Consider the following 19519-nt stretch of genomic DNA (forward strand, 5'->3'; position numbering starts at 1 on the left):
GTTTTAAAGTAAAATATATATGTATATAAACATCAATTATGTTTAGTTGCATTAGCAATGAACAATACAATAATGAAATTAGTAGATCCATTGTGCATACAGTAACATAACATGAATAAAATACTTAGGAATAAATTTAACAACTCAATGTTCATCAACAGATGGATGAATAAAGACAATGTGTTATATTTGTGAGATATTATTCAGCCATGAAAAGAAAGTGTTGATAAATGCTACAACACATATGAAATTTGGACATCTTCTGCTAAATGAAATAAGCTAGTCACAAAAGGATGTGCAATGTATGTTTTGATTTTATGAAATATTCAGAAAAAGTATGACCATGGAGACAGAAAGCATATTAGTGGTTGCCTAGGTCTGCATCTGAGATTGGGAGCAGGGATGAACTGCAAATGGGCACAAACATCTTTTTGAGATATCAGAAATGTTCTAAAATTGAATACGGTGTATATAGATTGTGGTGAGGGTTGCATAACTGTGTAACTTTAATACAAAATCGTTCAATTTCATGCACTTAAAACAGCTGAATGTTATGTTATATTAATTATACCTCGATACATATGTTTAAATGATGTCTTGCTAATGGCGTTTTTATGCTGATGTCAGAGTATTCTGAACTTATCGGAGACCTTGGTGGAAGGCAAATGCCATTCTCACCTATTTCTCAGACATTGCTTCCTCATTAGAGTCATCTCTGTGTCTAGATTCCAACAGATATTCTTCTACCTGATTCATTCATTCACTCATGTATTCTGTGAGTTTTAGCATTGTGAGTCATGTGTGAGCCACTTAGCTGTGGCACAAGGCCATGATCCTGATGATATGTTTAAGGTGTAATGGAAAAAATGTGTTAATCTTGTGTATTAGGTCATCTGGCGCTATTGAATGTTTGTACTGGGTTTGCGGCTGCATGGAATTTGAGATTCCCTTCAGCACAAGCGTCTGTGATTTCCACATTCTAAGGTGGTCCTGAATAGAGACTGAAACAAGTTTGGTTTGTCTGACAAGAATGCCAGAATGATTAATTATCCTTTTTGTCCACTTTAACACACTCTGTCAGTATATAACCCATTGGTTATTGCTTGAGAATTGTTGGTTTATCTAATATTTTATTCATTTATTCATTGATAGTATTGATTCTGATGATGAATTTGTGTATCCCACTTTCCATGGAAAGCTAACATCAAGCTGATTGTTATGCTGATATTATGGTTTAATGGCAACTGGGAGATGCTATTTAATAGCTAGAGATAGAAATAATTATTAGGGATATTAACAGGAAGGAAAGGTGGTATACCTACATGCATACCAGCCCTATTGGGCATCCACCATAACTGCGACTGTGTGTATATATGTTTATGTATGTGTATGTGTATGGGAAGATGATGTATTTTATTGAAGAAGCTGTTTCTGAGACTTCTGTTACTCGTAAGAAATGGTTCTTTCCTCATGAGTAAAGCTGGAAGTAGCTGAGTCACCAGTTATCCATTCACTTCTCTTCTCTTGTTGCTGTATTCTAAAATAGCCTGACACCTGTGCAGGGAGAACCTAGTTAACTTTTGATAATTTCAATTGGATTCTGTTGATAGACATAGAATAAAATTTGGATCATCAGAGAGAAAGCTAAAGGTTTCCATTCTTTTAAGAAATCTGAGGTTAATTTTATGCTTTCATAAATGTTGATAATACTTTTAGTTTTAACATTATGTATTAAAAATTTCCCTGCCAAAAAGCCTATACTTATTAGAAAAAAATGAAACTTTAGCAAAGACCTAAAATCTCTCTAAATTGTCCTACAAATTGAATATCCAATCAATTCTCAAATTTTATTTTTAATTATACAAAGCAATTGTAATACTTATGTAGGAGCCAGAATAGCCAAAACACGTTTATTAATCAGAACCATTATGGACTGTCTTTATATAGTAATAAAAAAGTTTCTTTTCTAATTACTTTTCAAAAATTTCAGGTGCCTTTACATTTATACCAGCTACATCATACAAAAATCTCTGAGGTATAAGGTTGAAATTTCTGTTGTTAGAAAAAAATAATTTTTTTCCATGGGTGTTCATGCGGGTAATTTAAAGAAACATACTTTTATATAGAGAAAATGTCACACCTGAGATTTCCTTGTAGATATATGTTAACTAACCACCTGGCTAGGGATTATCAAAATATGACTTCCAAATTATTACTTTTTTTTTTCTTTTTTTTGAGACGGAGTCTCGGTCTGTCGCCCGGGCTGGAGTGCAGTGGCCGGATCTCAGCTCACTGCAAGCTCCGCCTCCCGGGTTTACGCCATTCTCCTGCCTCAGCCTCCCGAGTAGCTGGGACTACAGGCGCCCGCCACCTCGCCCGGCTAGTTTTTTGTATTTTTTAGTAGAGACGGGGTTGCACCGTGTTAGCCAGGATGGTCTCGATCTCCTGACCTCGTGATCCACCCGTCTCGGCATCCCAAAGTGCTGGGATTACAGGCTTGAGCCACCGCGCCCGGCCCAAATTATTACTTTTATAAGGTATGCCTATCTATTGGATAACTGAAAACTGTTTTTTGTCTACTGATTTTACTTTTAACCAAAGAGAAATGATATAAAATTAATCATTATTTTTATTAGAAGTATGGAAATTAAAAACTCTGCATTTGGACATTTTATTTCTTGATTAACCTTATGAAACTTTTAATTTATTGGGCATGGATTTGGCCAGAGTAATATTTATTCTTTATGTCAATTATTGTGGAAAGTGAAGGGTTAACTCAGCAGGCCTCAACATATATAGTCCAAACAAGGCCTTGTCTTCCTGACACTCCTGAGAGATAACCTCCGAGTCTGTGAAATATTTGTACTAATAAGTTTGGTTTTGCATGTCTGAGTCCATGGGCCATGTTCTACCTGTTTGACTAGTTAAGTTTATCCTAACAATGTGAATTATTGTGAATGCCTATTTTTGCTTTGAGGGATGGACTAGAATCTGCGTAGCTGTAGTCAGTCATTCAGGTGCTACATGCCTACATGATTGACCCATAATAAAAGCCTGGACTTCAAGGCTCAATACATGTTTCATGGTTGGCACACATCATTTCTGGTATAATTAGATATATCCATGTCCGACTTATCTGGGAAGGGACACTTAAAGGATTGTACCTAATTTTTCTTTCACTTTGCCTCATGTGCCTTTTTCCCTTTCCTGACTGTAATCTGTATCTTTCATTGTAATAAACCATACCTGTGAGTACAAGAGCTTCTCTGAGTCTTCTGAGTTCTTTTGGTGAATCATGGAGCCTGAGGGTGGTCATGATACCCAAAAGAGTTGGCTTCAGAAGTGGGATTTGCTAGAACAATCTGACTCACCAAAGCATGGTGAATGGATTCTTTGAAGAGAGGAAGGATGAAGGGGTACTGGATGACAAACCTTTGATGCCTGGATGTCTATTTAGTCACCCATAGTACAAAACAGCTGTTATATGATCAGTTACTAGAGGTAAATGTTACATAACAATGGGATTTACAATCTTGAGGAGGTGGCTTCCCTGGATACAAAAAAAAAAAAAAAAATACAATACAATGAGAAAAAAAAAAAGCCAAATAGACAACCTCTTAGTTCATTTTTTATCTGTAATAAGAAAAATAAAAGTGAAGGAGAGTTTTGGGGTGGATCCTAGCACTGCATGAAATTCAAATTGTAGCTAGCCTGAGATATGACTCCTAGTCTCAGAACCGCTGTAATGATGAAAATTGTGCTGGAACAACAGATAGCACTTCTATGAACTCTGCTCACCAAGAATATATTCCAGGTGGCAGGTGGAGGCAAATCTGAGAAACTACTGAAACTGATGGGTATGGTGTTAAAGAACTGTCTCCTCTTCTGGAGTCATATCATCAGCTTCCTGAAGATCATTGAGTAAAAATGGATTGTGATAGTGATTAAGTTAGGAGCAGTCTCCTTGGTTTTGCATGCTGCAGAATGGAGGGGTATGCTTGGGTTGGTGCAGGACTCATGACTTACTATTGAATAGATGGCTGTACATGATCCAAACACGCAAGTGGTGTTTCCTGAAGAGATCCCTAGCCTTGTATACTGAATAAAAGTCACTGTGAAGTTTTTTTTTTAACATGAAAAGAGGCAGGACTTTTTCCCTTCCTTTAAAATATAAGTGAAACTCTTAGATGAAGCAGACTGATGTGCTGCATATGCAAAACATGCTAGACTGGCTTTGCAAAGACCAGGATGTTTATATACTTATTATGCCTCTTACTCAGGTCACATTAAATTCTGTGACTTAGGGGAACTTGTTGCATGGTCACCCCATGAAATCTTGCTGTTGTAAAATCAAGCAATGATTTGAGAAGCTGTATCAGATTCATTATCTCAGCTTCCCCCATGGGTCTCTCAGATGCTAAGAAAATTATAATGATCCACAAGACAATGAGGAAAGAAAAGGAAGTGAGTCAAGGGACTCAATCCAGCAAAGCAAACAAATTTTAAATAAGTACTAAGGAATGTGAAGAATAAAGTGGCATTGATAGAGTTGAAAGTAATATCAGGAGGATGTCAGGACACAATGGTTGACGGAATAAAGGTCAATGTTTGGGTACAAATGGAAACGTTTGAAGAGACTCTATGTGAAGTGGTTTTATCTTTTTCCTGCATGTATTACTGAGATGGATACTATGTCCACTGGGAAATAATTCCTCTAACAAGTATGGTAAAACAAAGGTATGTGAGTTTATCTGTTAGGTGGTATTAATTGGACATAATAAGTGGGGGCCTACAGAATTTTCTGAGCCCACTCAGGTTGTAAATTTGAAGCAGTATAGAAAACCTGGTGGAGAAAAAAAAAGATTATCACTTTAATTAATGACATGTTAAAAGCTGGAGTGTTGTACAAACAGCACTTTGTAGCCTATGAAAAGGCAGATGGTTCATGAAAACTAAGAGTAGATGATCAGTGCTTGAATAATGTAGTCTCACATAGAGCATCATCATGAAAAAATACAGGTTAAAGTAGGCAACTACTCAGTAGTTAATTGGGAAATGCTTTCTTTTTCTGAATACCAATTATAATAAAGAGTCAACTGCAATTGTCCTTTGTGTGTGAAGGATCCCAATTTACACTCACCATTTTGCCGCAGAATTATTTGAATTCACCAGCTTACTGTCATAATTTGGTCAGGAAAGATTTGAACTTGATCTATGTATCAAGCATGGTAATAAACTACAGGGAGGATTTCATAATAATATCGGAAAACAAAGGACGAGCTAAAATTACTTAAATGAAGTGGTGACACACAGGACTAAGCAAAGACAGTTGATCGGTCAGTCCAGCAAAGATTCAAGGACTGGTCTAAATGATGAAATTCTTAGGAATAACATGGGCAGAAGCCGCTGGGACATCCCACAGGCAACTAAAAATAAAATGTCATCATTGCTTACCCCGTAAATAAGCAAGAAGCACAGCACCTGGTTGAGTCTTTTGGATTTTGGAGGATTCACACATCATATCAGAGAATGCTGTTAGCTTCAATCCATAAAACTACCTATAAGAAGACCATATTTGAATGGGGCCCTGAACAACAGCAGGCTATGTCAAAAATGCAAAAACTGGTGTCTCAATCAATGGCTTTGGGACTTCAGGATCCACACTCAGATATGATTTGGAAGTGCCTGCAACTTACATTTATGCAAACTGTAGCTTATGGAAAAATCCAATGAGTGCTGCCCAGCAGTGACAATTGACTGGAATATTGGGCAGAAAGTTTTCAGACGTGGCAGTGTATTACACTCTGTTTGAGAGACGATTGTTTGTTTGCTACGGGGCACTTATTGAAACTGCCCGTATGACTTGGGTCCCTAAAATAATCTTGAAAGCATTGCTCATAATGTCTTGAGTAATGTCTAACAAGAAAGATAAGAAAGGAAGTGTTCAGAAATCTCCATAATCAAATGGAAAGGGTTTATGCAAGAACATGCCACTGGAGGAATGCAAGGATGCAGTCACTGTGTTCATGCTTAGGTATAGTCTCTTTTCCCTTAGGCTAAGTTTGGAATCAACTGAAGAGATGCCATATTCTATTGCCACCTTGGTGGCAGGTCTCTATACACAGCTCTCAACTGACCACAAAATAGCTCCTTAATTTATGGATGGCAATTCCAAGGTGGACGGGCAGCATCCAGTTTGGAAGACTGACCGACCTAAAAACTGATGAACGTAAAAACTCTGATGGAAGAATGTAAGAATCAATCAGCCTACAGGGCTGAATTGTATGCTGTTTTCCTTGTAGTGATGGAAGAATTGAACAAAAATAAAGTAAAAAATTTCTTGGTTTATTTTGACCCATAAGTGGAATAAGAGGGTGACGTAGGTAGAATAAAGAGAGCACCAATGGCCTGGCCATATGGTCAGACAGATGGGCAATGGAAAATTGAACTATTAAAGGGCTACTGTAAGAGTCACAGCCCTATGGAAATCACAATGGAAATTTAAGAGGCAGATTAAAGAAGGACAAGTTAATGCCCATTCAAATAATTCCTTTCCCCAATCAGGTGATTGTTATTAGCAAGTGGACATCCTTTTGTGCTTGTTGAGGTGTTGACCTGGTCCATGGAATGAGTGGACATGGAATAGCTGGAGCAAAGCAGAGGTGGGCTTATCATCAGCATATTCTACTTGCACTTTCTGAGGCACCAAATCCCAGCAAGCACTACCTGTGTGCCAGCCAGAAAGAGAAAGACTGCAGGTAATTATCAGGCAGATTCCTTTGAGTGGGGGGCTTAAGGGAGAGGTTCCCACATAGATACCACATTAACTGTATCAGACTACTACCAGTAGCCCTGGGGCGGGGGCTGGGTGCTATAAATAGGTTCTAATAGAAAGAGTTACTTACTTTGGACTGTGTTTTGTACACTGGATGGTAAATACAAATTCTGAAAATACTGTAAAGTATTGGAACAGAAGATACTGTACCAAGTTAGAACGCCACGTTACAATTTTTCAGACCAACGATCATCTACTGCAAAGTATATCACTTTGCAAGAATTTTCTAGGAACAACTCCCTATCAGGCCATTTCTCTGTGTCCTGTTACAACTCCCGGCAACCATAAACCTTGATGATAAAATGAAGAGAAAGGTCACTGGTTATAATGAATGAAAAAATAATGATAGCATGTCCGACATGCCATGGTGTGCTGTGCACAAATATTTATTATTCTTGTTTTAGCGGATGAAAAGCTTTTGAACAAAATAGAAAAAGGAACATGGATGCCTGATGGGAATAAAGCAGTGGCATCACACGGTAAGTTTGAGTTCTTCTATGGAATGGCCCCAAGGTGACCAACTGTCTTATGTAGGTAAGTGATATGAAAATACTGATACAGATTATCAAAAAGTATTGGGAGATCAAGTTGAAGTCTACTTAGGATATAATACTAACATGAAAATGACTAGCCTGAGGAAGAGCTGGATTTAGTTAGCCATCAGCTAACTTCTGTGTTAAATAGTGCTGCACAGGTTCCTCACAAAGTACAAATAACATTAGATCAAGGGGAGAAAGAAGTCATCAAATTAGGATAAATGTAGAAAAGTGTATGTTTTCTTTGTAGGATACATTGCTTTCTTCATTAGATATAGCCCTTTCCTATACTGGCTCTTCTAACGGTTAGATATATTCATACTAATGCTATCGCTCTATCTATTGTATAAATGCTATGTTAAAGGTAGAAGCACAAGAAAATGGGATAATTTTGCTGTAAGATATCCTAGGCCAAAGGCCAGGGGAGCCAACCGGGCAGGAAAGAGTTACATCCACTTACCTGGTTTCCTCAAACGCGAGACATTCCAAAGAAAGTACTGTTTTCAGAACTAGTCCTGAACACACTCCTGGGAGATAACCTCTGTACATTGGAATACTCTCCCTCAAAAAGGTTTCGTTTTGTTTAGGTGTTTGTTTAGCTTTTTTTTCGGTATTCCTGAAAACTTGGGCCTTGCTGCACCAGTTAGACAAGATACTTTCATCATGCATGGTAAATGCCTGTTTCTTTGGCTCTAAGAGTGGATCGGCGGCTGGGGTCTAAACTGGTGAGGTCATACAAGCCTTGCATGTCTATGTGACAGACCACCCCCAAAAACTCTGAATGTCAACTCTCAGAGGAGCTTCCTAAGTTGGTAACACATCACCTGTGTTGCCACACATTGTTGCTTGGGAATTTAAGTGTGTCCCTGGGAAAGTTCACTGGGTGGGGGCCCCTAGAGGCTGGAGCCTGGTTCCTCCTAGACTTCATCTGACTTAACTTTTCCCATTGCATATTCAAGGCTATTTTACCGAAATTTCACTGTAATAAACTGTACCTGTGATCATAAGAGCTTTTTAAGCCCATGAGTCCTTAGAACAAATCGGTGAGCCAAAGGGTGGTCTTAGGGACTCCTGACATACGTTGTGCATTTAAACATACACCACGTGTTAGAAGATCAATATATTTGGTTATTTGTGAAAGTGCCAAAACTCTGAGAAGTAAGGGATAATTTACCACACGTGGGTGTTGTTCAGTATCCTGTACTAATGGCCAAAGAGAACACTGTTGTGAGAGGGGGGTGGGAGAAAGAGGGTAGCAGGAAAAGGGAACAGGGTAAAAGGCAGGAAGAAAAGAGAGAAAGAGTGAGATTTCTGTGGGTGCAGAAAATGAAATTTCTGAAAGTTTACATGCAACCTGGGAAATCGAGGATATATTGAGAAGGGGCCACTGAATGGTGTCAAAGGACATTTCAACATTTTTATGTAGGGAATTTTTTCTATTACTTGTTTAAGATAAGCATGCATTTTTATTTAAAAAGAACTGAAGTCTATATTTTTAGGGGATCTAAAAATATATGCCTTCAGCGTGATTTTATGATCTATGAGACATACAAATACAAACAATAAATTATGTTGAAAACTGGTGTGATTTTTTTTAAATAAAAGCTTTTCTGTTAGTTGTAGAAATAAGGAGAGAAAACCAGAATAAATTCTGGAGCTACAAATTCAAACTCTGACAACACAAATTATTACCCAGTTTTATTTAGTTAGTTTTTAAAACAATATTAGCAAGTATTGCTAGGCTGATGAATACAGGGAAGAGACATAGCCTGCTTTGATAGTTGACAAACTCCAGCGGCCATCTGACTTTTCCACTTCCCCCTTATATTTCCTTGGACACCAGCAAGTTCCCTCCCAGTGATGCTGTCCTCACACACAGGCCAATCCTGTGTTTGCATTATTTTGCTTTGGCGTTTGGAATACATTAAAATATAGAATGCCTTCCACGTTCATGTTCTTTATTACTGTCAAAGGTATCTCTTCAAATCCTCACAGGTCATTCTTTCTTTTTTTGCTTTCTTATTATAGAATTGAGGGTGCAAGATAAATCTCATTTCTCTTCACCATGCAGTGTGTGAAAAAGTGAAGATAAGTATCTAAACATTTATTTCCTGGGAATTTAAATTCTGAGCATTGGAGGCCAGCATTTCTAGACTGAAATCCAATGGTCCCATGGACCTTGTGTGGCTCTATATTACCAGAAATTACCTCAGATTACCAGGAATTACCTTTGTCACCCGTATTTATCCTTTGTATTCCAGATGAAACAATGTGCACTTTGGTGTCCTTCTATCAACCCTCTTACTGAAGAGATGTGGATATTTTGTCTATTTCTTCAGAAAGAGAGAGTAGAAAACAGAGCAGCTGAGGATAATTTTAATGTTACACCACTTTCCGTAGAAGAGCTACACTGAAAACTCATGTACCTTTCTGAATGATGCTCTCATTGGAAAAATAACCCACAAAACGACCGCAGTATTTTATATCTGTGCGAAATTATGACAGCCCAAATGTGCGTCAAGATATCTGTCCTGCTTTCCTCCTCACAGAGAAACTGCTGAAAACTATCCTTTACTTAGTATACAGGAATGACTCTTGTCCCAGCCTGACCTTAAGCTTCTGTATATCCCAGGAAGAACAGGGTTGCTTCTCAAATGAGAGTCCACGGGATGAACAACAAATGCTTTCTTTCTCTTCGCTTTTGAAATCTGAGAAGAACTGCTTCATAGAGCAGTTGTGCCACTCTAAGCTCAATGCCTATGTGTGACAGAAACTGTATATTTCTGTCCACTGATAAACGTGTATGCTCCTGGAAACCCTCATTAAATTTCATTCTAAGCATCTTAAGATATCTATCTGTAAGAGCCATACGACTGAACATCTTTATTCACTGGCAGTATGTAGATTGCAGCATTGCCTGAGAGAAGCAAATTCCAAAATGTCACATGTCCGTCTTCATTTGTCAGTGACTGCCAAACACGGGGCTCTCTGTGGGAGTTCAATCTCTTGCCAGGACTCTTTCTCCTCTCCTAATATCTTCATACCTAGTTTTACAAATACTGACCACTGTGTTTTGGCCTAGGCAGCAACTCAATGTGGGGCTTGCCTTCCTCTGTGCGTGGAGAGTTTGACATCTCTACTTCCTCCTGTCATGACGTTTCACCAAAGGACCCTGAGAGTTTGCGGGCATCTCAGTCGCACCAACCAACTTATGACAGCCCTGGGGAGTGTTAAAAAAAAAAAAAAAAAAAAAAAAAAAAAAAAAAAACGGTATCTGTAATTGCAACTTAGGTATTGTCCAGAGGAAAAAATCTTTTCCCATATGTTGCCTCAACTCTGTGTTCTGAATAAGCCATCACAATTTCAGGTTCTAACTTGTTGTCATCCACTTCATTCGTTTGTTAAAAACAATGTGAGTCTCAAGTGAGCTTTCTCAATCCTGTTCGATTCAGATGTTCTGATGATAAATTTAATGTGTCATGGAAAATGTTTGTTCATCTTTGACTCAAAAATGTCATGCAGTTTCTCTGTTGACTGGTGCTACAATGACTTATGACTTAAAGTGGGGATGATTAACTAATCAGCTTGGGCAATTGACTGCACCTTCTGTGCATCAGCTATGAGGAACTGTCTTGACACAATGTTAGTAGAATTGGGTATGGGTCATTGCTGGCCAACGGAGGCAAACATCATAGCCTTCTTCACTCGGAAAGTGCCCTGAGACACTTAGCGAAGGGCTTCTGACACATATTTCCAATGCCTCCGTCCCATCCTTGAGTTTGATGACCAGCAGTGGGCATTGAGTATTAGAGGTGGTTTGGTGGGGGGCCTTGTGGAATTTGGCATCCCTTCACGACCAAGCATGCAGTATGTCGGTTCCAAACAAATCCCCACAGTGATTCTGATGAGGAATCTGACCCTATTAACAATCCAAAGCTTCCTCCATTATCTATGGCTTGAAAAGCTTGTGCCAGGAAATACCTAGTAGATAAATGTAGCTAGCATGTTCTTTATGTTGTTTGTTCACCTATTGCTCAGACTGGTATAGTTTTGAATGGCTGGCAGCTCAAATATCAATCCAGCTCTGAGAGTAAATGTATACATTTTACTCCCTACAATACTACTCTCACAGGAAATGTAACATTTTGTTTTTTATGAAAACTGTCTGTCTTATTGTGTCCTAGGATGTAGATCAGATATTATTACAAGCAGGAAAGGTTAGGTTCTGAATGAACTGTATTCTTATGCGAAGCCCATCATGACAGTGTTTTTGTGTGCGTCTGTGTTTGGGGGCTGACGTATTTATTGGAGAAAGAGGATGTTTGATCTTCCTTTTGTGTGGGAGATGCCGGCAGCTCTTGCTGAGTGGAATCTGATGAGGATGACTCACCTGTCAGTGTTTTTCCTTTTTTGGTTCTGTGATCTAAGATGATGGGACCCCGTGTTAGATGGGCTTCATAATGTCTATTTTCATAAAACAGAGGTCTCTGAACTTTTCTACGCAAGCATCCTTGTTTAAGAAAGATTGTTTTCTAGTACTCTAAAGATGTATCATGAATCATTAAGTATCTCCATGAAATAATCATCATTGTTTTACTTTAGGCAACACACCCACACCCACACCCCCCCCCCCACAAACACACACACACTTGAAATTATAAACTAGGAGTTGGCAACTTTTTTTCAGTGAAGCGGCAGATATTAGAAATCTTAGACTTTCAGAGCCATACAATGTCTGTTGCTATAACTCAACTCTGCCATTATATCATGAAAGCAGCTCAAATACCAAGATTAAAAATGAGGGTAGCTATGTTCCAATAAGATATGTCTGGGGGAAATAAAAACATGTATCAGGCCAGATGCAGCCCTCAGGCTGTAGTGTGCTGATCCGTGATATAAAAGATTGAACATTTAAATGTGTGGAAAAATCTCATGCTATCTTTCTAGGTCCCAATACATCATCACTTGTTGATGGCTGGTGTAGCTGAGCATTCCTTTGCAAACGGGCTGTGTAAAAGAAAAGTTGTGTGTCTCAATGGCTTTTCTGTACTTGTGACAGAAAGCACAGGCTGCTTAGTAAAGGCTGTTTATGTCTTTTCGGGTGCTTGCTAGTAGATATTGTTGATGATGGGGCTGGTAACTCATTCTATCTATCAATAATAGTTTGAAAGAGATGCACAGTCTCTTGGGAACTTATTGCTGACTTCTTGTATGAAATATGCCTTAAGAAGCAGCAAATGGTAGGTCAGAGATATCTGAATCTCTCAGTTCAACATTTCTTAGGGTGTGCATCGATGCCATTGCCCCATCTTTGGCAATACCCTTTGTCCTTGACCACCCAGCTCCCTACTGGGTCTGGTCCCTTGGACTTGTGGGCATTACCGGCTTTGATAAGGCCACTTGGAAACAGGAGGCCTAGGAGAGAAGGAAGCATACTGTAACTCCCTTTCTGCCTCCTCTTTCTAGCATTGCTACCCCAACAAATGCTCTTCGCCCAGCAGTGCCATGCAGTTTCCTTTCAGGGTATGAAGGAACAGATGACATTTTCTTCTAACTTTAGGGACATTATGCATCAAACACACTCAGGTCATTCAACAGAGTAGCCTGCTGGTGACCTCTCTCTGCTCAAAGTCTGAGTCCCAGCCCTGAGGAAGCCTCCTCTAAGGTTCTAAGGCTCAGCACTTATCGGGCAGCTACCCTTGCTCAGATGTAAGTACCCAGGTTCCTGGGGTCATTCCTCTTTGCCCCTTTAAAATGCACTGTTATCTGGGCTACCCTCTGTGCTCAGCATCTGGTTCCCAGCAATTTGGTTCCATCCTACCTCATTATGAGTTCTCACAACCCTCAGATCTTCCTTTCTTTTGCCCTACTCTGGGTATGGGAATTCCTTCCAGCACTCCCAATTTTTGTGCCATGACTCTTCTCCTTAGGCCTGTGTACATATCCGAAGCCTATGTAACCAATTCCCTCTATGCAATGCACAGTCTTGAATATCTGTTTTTGTTTTTTTTTTTTTCTGTACAGAAACCATGCTTCAACCTGCCTGTATGTACATATCCAAGGCTTATGTAACCAATTCCCTCTATGCAATCCACAATCTTGAATATCTGGGATTTTTTTCTATACAGACACCCTGCCTGCTGTCCATGTGTTTCTGGCTGGATCCGTGTATTATTCCGTTTTCAAGCTGCTGATAAAGACATACCTGATACTGGATAATTTACAAAAGAGAGAATTTTATTGGACTTAACAGTTCCACATGGCTAGGGAAGCGTCACAATCCTGGTAGAAGGCAATGAGGAGCAAGTCATATCTTACGTGGATGGCAGCAGGCAAAGGTAGAGCTTGTGCAGAGAAACTCCTGTGTTTTTGTTTGTTTGTTTGTTTTTGTTTTTGTTTTTTTTATTATACTTTAAGTTCTAGGGTACATGTGCATAACGTGCAGGTTTGTTACATATGTATACCTATGCCATGTTGGTGTGCTGCACCCACCAACTCGTCAGCACCCATCAATTCATCATTTATATCATGTATAACTCCCCAAGGCAATCCCTCCCCCCTCCCCCCTCCCCATGATAGGCCCCAGTGTGTGATGATCCCCTTCCCAAGTCCAAGTGATCTCATTGTTCAGTTCCCACCTATGAGTGAGAACATGCGGTGTTTGGTTTTCTCTTCTTGTGATAGTTTGCTAAGAATGATGGTTTCCAGCTGCATCCATGTCCCTACAAAGGACGCAAACTCATCCTTTTTATGGCTGCATAGTATTCCATGGTGTATATGTGCCACATTTTCTTAATCCAGTCTGTCACAGATGGACATTTGGGTTGATTCCAAGTCTTTGCTATTGTGAATAGTGCCGCAATAAACATACGTGTGCATGTGTCTTTGTAGTAGAATAATTTATAATCCTTTGGGTATATACCCAGTAGTGGGATGGCTGGGTCATATGGTACATCTAGTTCTAGATCCTTGAGGAATTGCCATACTGTTTTCCATAATGGTTGAACTAGTTTACAATCCCACCAACAGTGTAAAAGCGTTCCTATTTCTCCACATCCTCTCCAACACCTGTTGTTTCCTGACTTCTTAATGATTGCCATTCTAACTGGTGTGAGATGGTATCTCATTGTGGTTTTGATTTGCATTTCTCTGATGGCGAGTGATGATGAGCATTTTTTCATGTGTCTGTTGGCTGTATGAATGTCTTCTTTTGAGAAATGTCTGTTCATATCCTTTCCCCACTTTTTGATGGGGTTGTTTGCTTTTTTCTTGTATATTTGTTTGAGTTCTTTGTAGATTCTGGATATTAGCCCTTTGTCAGATGAGTAGGTTGCAAAAATTTTCTCCCATTCTGTAGGTTGCCTGTTCACTCTGATGGTAGTTTCTTTTGCTGTGCAAAAGCTCTTTAGTTTAATTAGATCCCATTTGTCAATTTTGGCTTTTGCTGCTGTTGCTTTTGGTGTTTTAGACATGAAGTCCTTGCCCATGCCTATGTCCTGAATGGTACTACCTAGATTTTCTTCTAGGGTTTTTATGGTATTAGGTCTAACATTTAAGTCTCTAATCCATCTTGAATTAATCTTCGTATAAGGGGTAAGGAAAGGATCCAGTTTCAGCTTTCTACTTATGGCTAGCCAATTTTCCCAGCACCATTTATTAAATAGGGAATCCTTTCCCCATTTCTTGTTTCTCTCAGGTTTGTCAAAGATCAGATGGCTGTAGATGTGTGGTATTATTTCTGAGGACTCTGTTCTGTTCCATTGGTCTATATCTCTGTTTTGGTACCAGTACCATGCTGTTTTGGTTACTGTAGCCTTGTTTTTGAGACAGAGTCTCGCTCTGTCACCGAGGGTGGAGTGCAGTGGCGCAGTCTCGGTTCACTGCAAGCTCCGCCTCCCCCGGGTTCATGCCAATCTCCTGCCTCAGCCTCCTCAGTAGCTGGGATTACAGGCGCCCGCCATCATGCCCGTCTAATTTTCTGTATTTTTAATAAAGACGGGGTTTCACCGTGTTAGCCAGGATGGTCTTGATATCCTGACCTCGTGATCCGCCCGCCTTTGTCTCCCAAAGTGCTGGGATTACACGCATGAGCCACCGCGCCCGTCCGAAACTCCCGTTTTTAAAGCCATCAGTTCCTGTGAGACCCATTCACTATCAGAACAGCATGGGAAAGGCCTATCCCCATGATTCAGTCATTTCCCACAGGACCCCTCCCACAACTTGTGGGAATTATGGGAGCTACAAGATTAGCTTTGGGTGGAGACACAGAGTCAAACCATATCATTCCTGCCTTTGCTTTTAGCGACTACTTGTATCTGCTGTTGATATCTCCCACATTTTCTCTTCCAATGTTACTTCTTCCCCAGTTTGTCTCCTTAGCCTTCTAGAAATCTAACAGTTACAGATCTCTTTGAAATTACATTGTATCCTGTCTTTTCTGCGTTTTCTCTATTATTTCATCGACACAGACATTTTATTATTTCTTCTTTCACTGTGTCTAATCTCAATAGATTCTTGATTTTAGCAATTGGGTTGGGAATTACCCCTCTGATATGATAAAATTTCTTTGCTGTTCTTTCAGAAAAGTTTTCTCAGTGAATACAAATTTGGATCCATATGAAATATCTCTGCAATTTTTTTCCAAATCTTACCCTCAAATTTTAATTTGTCTACTGTTATTGTAGCTCCACTTGTATTTTTTGCCTTCATTTAGGACCAATATATCTTTTTATGTCTCCTTGTGTTTTTAGGATACTTTGTTTAGGCACATTTGTAAAATAACTGCCCACACATCTTTTGAAACATTACAGTGCATTGGAATAGTAAAGCTGAAAGTCATCACTCATTACTGGCTATGATCCTATTTTGTTTTGTTTTGTTTTGTTTTTCTGTTTTCATATGAATTCCATTTCATCAACTTAGAAATGGCACCTAGAACAGATTTTATTTTTCCCCTAAGGGTTCATGTGTTTTCCTGTTTGAAGTGAAAACTGCATAAAATGGTGTTCCAAGTTGATGGGAGTTTCATGTAAGTTGGGCAAGACTGTATTGAGTATATTCGTCTAAAACCTGATATTCTCCCCTAATATTTTCTTTCTGTATTAATACATTTCAGTCTACCTTATTATTTAATAATAACACTGAACTAAACTAGGTCTAAGAGGCAATTTTCCTTAACATGATAAGGGGCATCCTAGGAAAACCAGCAGTTAACATTAGACTTAGTGGAGACATACTGAAACCCTTTTTCTTAACATCAAGAACAAGACAAGAGTGTGGATTCTTGACACTTTAAAGTCAGTTGTTGATAACAGAAAAACTATTATTGACTTCAAATTATATGTCTCATAGTTCAACAATAATTTTCATCATAAATGTGTATATGTACATGTTTACACATGCTTATATATCTAATAAGCAATATGTAATGACATTTACACATACATATGTTGGTAATAATGCGTGCATTCCTTTTTCTTGGACAGAAGCTCATAATCATACAGGTTTGGATGCCTATGCTTTGGAGAATTCAGAGACAAGTCAGTTATTAAGCTACAGATGCCATCTGAGAACACAATAAAAATGTAAATAACCTGTGACTCAGTCACTTCAGTCTCCTCTTAGCCTGACTTGTAAGCCTTTCATGCAAAACCAGATTGATCATCCCCCAAACAAATATGACCCCCAACAACCCAACATAAACACACATACTGCATTCCACAAGAGTCCTGATATTGATGCATATATTCCATGATCACTGCCTGTACACATTTCTGTAAATGGTTCTGTTTCCAGTATTAACATTATGTTCAGCTTCACTATTTACTTATTACCTGAAACCTCTTGGAAATGTGAAATGTTTAAAACTCAAACCAAAGAAATATATTAAGCACAAGTATACGAACCACCCAGGAATATGTATAATAAAGTTATGAGTTCACATACCCCAGAATTTTTATTTAGTTCTACATATGTTATACAAAATATCCAAAAGGCATTTTAAATTGTATTTTTGTATTTATTGATATTCACATTTGCTTGCATCTTTTTATGTGTGAAATCCTTTATCAGAGTACTTTCAGTATGTAACCAAAATGTCAATTAAGGTTTTTTCTGATTACAAAACTAATACATATGTGAGAGAAACAGAAGGGAAGTATGTTAAATAAAAATGTTAAGCTGTTCCCTCTCTATGTGCTTTTGTCTCATATATAATCTTGCAGATATTTTTCTTTTTATATTTTGTACTACGAGGAATTCCTCTCTCTTCTCTTTCTCTAGGGAGACAGATATACAGATATGGACACACAGATAAAGTGAAAAATAAATATATAAAATAAAATATTCATCCTCTTTTGCAAATCAATAATAATACCATACTAATAGAACATTGAACAACACCACACTAACTTTTAAAATAAGTTCAATTTTTCAGAAGACCATTGGTATAAAAGTGTATCCAATATCTCAGTTTAGAATTGAACAACGCACTGTCTGAAAAGTGTCAAAGCAATAATATTAAAATAAAAGGGACATACCATAATTGGCAACTCTGAAATTCGTAACATCATAGTCAATTTTAGATCATCAAGAAATAAGTGTTTCAAATTGAGTAGTTTAATTTTTGAATTCACCATTAACTTATGTTCTATGACATTTGCTCTTTAGTTGAAGAGCAAAATAATTAGTTGGAAATAAATTTTGTTTGCTTAGTAAAGAGCACTAAATTTTGGAGAAAATATTTTGGAAGCTCTATTTTGTTAACCCCTTTCCCAAGTAAGGGTTTAAATCACTTCTGGTGGAAAAAGAACATAATTCCAGGCAAGAAATCCTTCCAAAATGAGGGTACTTTTCTTGATATAAACCCCACCACACCATTACCCATAGGCAGCAATTCATTTTGTCTCATTTTAATCCCAATGCTCATTCCCTATAACCACTAGGCATTTACTAGAGCTTCTTGCAAGCTCCAGGCTTTTGATTTTAAAGCCTCCAAAAAAGTATTTTCATAAAATATGTGTTGGAAGTTCCCTTTATCATAATAAAAGCACAACTATAAAATTATTTTTATAAAGAAAATACATTCTCATCTATTATTGCACCTTTTCATGTCCAGATTAATTTTAGCACACATTTTCACACATCCTTTTAAAGAGGCTTTAAGGATTTCATTGGGTTAATGGTGAGTTTTTTAAACATGGGTAAGAACTTATATCTTTTAAATTTTTTCTCTTATATTGTTCTCTGGCTTCATATATTTCTTCAGAGGAGTCACACCTAATTGGAGGAATGTTGCTTTTGTAAATAATATTTAAATGGCAACTATTACAAACTGATAACTCACAAAGTTGTCCTCAGTTTTTTACTTAGCAATAAAAATTTAGAATTGCTTCTCACTTTCCAAATTATATCATAGGACCGTAATATACATACACACATTCAAATTACCAGATTTTCAGTATTGAAGCTCTGAGTCCCAATATTTCTCTAAACATTCAGTCACAGAACCTATTCTTCAGGTACATCTTTGAGAACAAACTCCTACTAAGTAAAGGAAAAACATGAGTACTTCAGAAAAGAACTGTACAACATTCATGGTTTATCTTTAGGGCAAAATTTTAAGACGAAAGTGAATATTTTCCCTTTTAAAGCCCATTCCTCTGCAAACTAAGATTGTTTCTCCATTCCAGGAAGCTTTCTTTCAAAGGTGCTCTTTTAACCCTTCAGTCTCCATTACCCTACCACAGAAGAGGTGTTCAATATCCCCTTGTAACCATAATAATATCACACACAGTGTTTTGGGTTAAAAGGTTAGGGTAACTTCTTTCTCTGAAGGTGAGACATCCATAATTACTAACATCCAGGTGAGTGAACAATGTGTGTCTTTCAGGACCTATTGATTTCCCTGAGTTTTGCACAAAAATAAGGAGTTGTCTGTGTTCATAAATAAGTCATAGCATGGTAGTTCATAATAGACAACAATTAAATTGTATGAAACCAAGGTGCTATCCATGAGACAGACTGAAAATCTCTTGTCTAAGCCAACAATTATGTGTTCTTTATTACAAAGGGTGATACAGATCTAAATGTGCTGACAAAGAAAAAAATTTAGGTTAAAATAATCAAATTAGAGACCAATGCAGTAAAA

This window comes from Rhinopithecus roxellana, chromosome 10 (assembly GCF_007565055.1).
Source record: "Rhinopithecus roxellana isolate Shanxi Qingling chromosome 10, ASM756505v1, whole genome shotgun sequence".
In the NCBI taxonomy this organism is placed as follows: Eukaryota; Metazoa; Chordata; class Mammalia; order Primates; family Cercopithecidae; genus Rhinopithecus; species Rhinopithecus roxellana.